The sequence below is a fragment of the Ascidiella aspersa genome, chromosome 5, assembly GCF_963924565.1.
Source record: "Ascidiella aspersa chromosome 5, kaAscAspe10.2, whole genome shotgun sequence".
NCBI classification, from domain to species: domain Eukaryota; kingdom Metazoa; phylum Chordata; class Ascidiacea; order Phlebobranchia; family Ascidiidae; genus Ascidiella; species Ascidiella aspersa.
The window spans coordinates 13,488,148-13,490,883 of record NC_139451.1 but is presented as its reverse complement, the minus strand read 5'-3'; the positions used below and the strand labels follow the sequence as shown (position 1 = coordinate 13,490,883).

The 2,736-nt window shown below is 54.2% G+C and overlaps 2 non-coding genes across 2 annotated transcripts in view; both read left to right on the top strand.

Annotated features, from left to right (window-relative positions):
- The first annotated feature begins 579 nt into the window (after window positions 1-579).
- On the top strand, window positions 580-2,390 carry LOC146144477 (small subunit ribosomal RNA). Its single transcript, XR_014500605.1, has one exon. It is a non-coding gene; the product is annotated as a small subunit ribosomal RNA (ribosomal RNA).
- Window positions 2,391-2,637: 247 nt separating this feature from the next.
- Window positions 2,638-2,736, top strand: part of LOC146144476 (5.8S ribosomal RNA) — a 154-nt gene continuing 55 nt past the window's right edge. The window contains exon 1 of the ribosomal RNA XR_014498977.1: window positions 2,638-2,736. This exon is cut by the window's right edge and continues 55 nt beyond it. This is a non-coding gene — a ribosomal RNA (5.8S ribosomal RNA).

Genomic DNA, 2,736 nt, shown 5'->3' with positions numbered 1-2,736 from the left:
ATTGAGTACATTTCGGCCGCGCGAGCATGAGCCTGTTTAGGCCGCGCGAACATTGAACATATTTCGGCCGCGCGCGCGAGCAAGCGCCTGTATAGGCCGCGCGAGCGTGTGATATGCCTCGCAATAGTTCAACACCTGGCGCAATCGTGCACCTTTTTTTTACGTTAGAATTTCAAACGGAAGACCCCAGGGACAACACTCATCTTTGCTATACTTGTGGGAGCTGACAAGCTTCGACAAGTAAAGAATCGGTGAAAAGGCGATTGGCTCGCTGGGCAGATGTTGCTGCTGCGCGAAGAGCCGAGTGTCAGTTTGTCGGGTTCTGAGCGGTCGCTTCGGCGAAGTTGTCTGGCGTGCGTTGCGCTCGCGCCGGTGTTGGCGACGTGGCGGTCGAAAGGCCTGCCGACGAAGTCTTACTCCGGCGGGTGCGACGGGCGGTGACGGTTTTCTGAGTTCGGGCAGCCGAGCAAAGAACGAAATTTTAACGGAGAGAAGCCTTCGGGTTTCGCATCGACCGAGCGACGGCGCCGCATCAGCGGCGCCTCCTTCGTCGGCCTTTCGGGGCTACGCTAAAGTAGCTACCTGGTTGATCCTGCCAGTAGTCATATGCTTGTCTCAAAGATTAAGCCATGCAAGTCTAAGTACGAGCTCTCGTACAGTGAAACTGCGAATGGCTCATTAAATCAGTTATGGTTCATTTGATCGTACGTTTTACGTGGTTAACTGTGGAAATGCTAGAGCTAATACATGCGTGAAGCGCCGACCTCGCGGGAGGCGTGCTTTTATCAGACCAAAAACCGACCGGGCTTCGGCCCGCAACCTTTGGTGACTCTGGATAACTTTGCGGATCGCACGGTCTCGCACCGGCGACGGATCATTCAAGTGTCTGCCCTATCAACTTTCGTCGGTACGGTACTGGCCTACCGAGGTTCTTACGGGTAACGGAGAATCAGGGTTCGATTCCGGAGAGGGAGCCTGAGAAACGGCTACCACATCCAAGGAAGGCAGCAGGCGCGCAAATTACCCATTCCCGACGCGGGGAGGTAGTGACGAAAAATAACAATACAGGACTCTAAACGAGGCCCTGTAATTGGAATGAGTACACTTTAAAACCTTTAACGAGTATCCATTGGAGGGCAAGTCTGGTGCCAGCAGCCGCGGTAATTCCAGCTCCAAAAGTGTATATTTAAGTTGTTGCGGTTAAAAAGCTCGTAGTTGGATTTTGGGCGCAGGCGGCCGGTCCGTCGCAAGGCGTGTACTGGCCGTCCTGGCCTCACCTCCGGTTCTCCGCCGGTGCCCTTGACTGAGTGTCGGCGGCGGCCGGAACGTTTACTTTGAAAAAATTAGAGTGTTCAAAGCAGGCGATTCGCCTGAATAATGGTGCATGGAATAATGGAATAGGACCTCGGTTCTATTTTGTTGGTTTTCGGAGCGCGAGGTAATGATTAAGAGGGACAGACGGGGGCATTCGTACTGTGCCGTTAGAGGTGAAATTCTTGGATCGGCGCAAGACGAACGACTGCGAAAGCATTTGCCAAGAATGTTTTCTTTAATCAAGAGCGAAAGTCAGAGGTTCGAAGACGATCAGATACCGTCCTAGTTCTGACTATAAACGATGCCAACTAGCGATCGGGGGGCGTTAGTTTTACGACCTCTCCGGCAGCTTGCGGGAAACCAAAGTCTTTGGGTTCCGGGGGAAGTATGGTTGCAAAGCTGAAACTTAAAGGAATTGACGGAAGGGCACCACCAGGAGTGGAGCCTGCGGCTTAATTTGACTCAACACGGGAAATCTCACCCGGCCCGGACACAGTGAGGATTGACAGATTGAGAGCTCTTTCTTGATTCTGTGGGTGGTGGTGCATGGCCGTTCTTAGTTGGTGGAGCGATTTGTCTGGTTAATTCCGATAACGAACGAGACTCTGGCTTGCTAACTAGTTACGCGACCCAATCGGTCGGCGTCTAACTTCTTAGAGGGACTAGTGGCGTTTAGCCACACGAGATTGAGCAATAACAGGTCTGTGATGCCCTTAGATGTTCGGGGCCGCACGCGCGCTACACTGACCGGATCAGCATGTGCTCGCCTTGGCCGACAGGTCTGGGTAACCCGCTGAACCCCGGTCGTGCTAGGGATAGGGAATTGCAATTATTTCCCTTGAACGAGGAATTCCCAGTAAGCGCGAGTCATTAGCTCGCGTTGATTACGTCCCTGCCCTTTGTACACACCGCCCGTCGCTACTACCGATTGAATGGTTTAGTGAGGTCCTCCGATTGGACCTGGCGCGGCCGGCAACGGTCGAGCCGGCGTCCGAGAAGACGATCTAACTTGATCATTTAGAGGAAGTAAAAGTCGTAACAAGGTTTCCGTAGGTGAACCTGCGGAAGGATCATTAACGGTCTCGCAAACGCTTCGGCGAACGCGAAACTCGGACAAGCGAGAGAAAAAGTCTTTGCTACCCGGCGCCCGACCCGCGAGGAGCGGCGCGCCGGCCGGCGATTCGGTCACCCGGTAATGTTTGCGCGTCGAGTGCCGCGGTGCCGCGCGCTCCGGCTTCAAGCGTCGGCCTGGCCGACCGCTCGGCGCGGTCTATTTTGTCACCCTATAGTGCGAGGCACTGTGCGAGCGAAACAATCGTGGATGGCTCTTGGCGGTGGATCACTCGGCTCGTGAGTCGATGAAGGACGCAGCTAGCTGCGTGAATTAGTGTGAATTGCAGGACACATTGAGCATCGACGTTC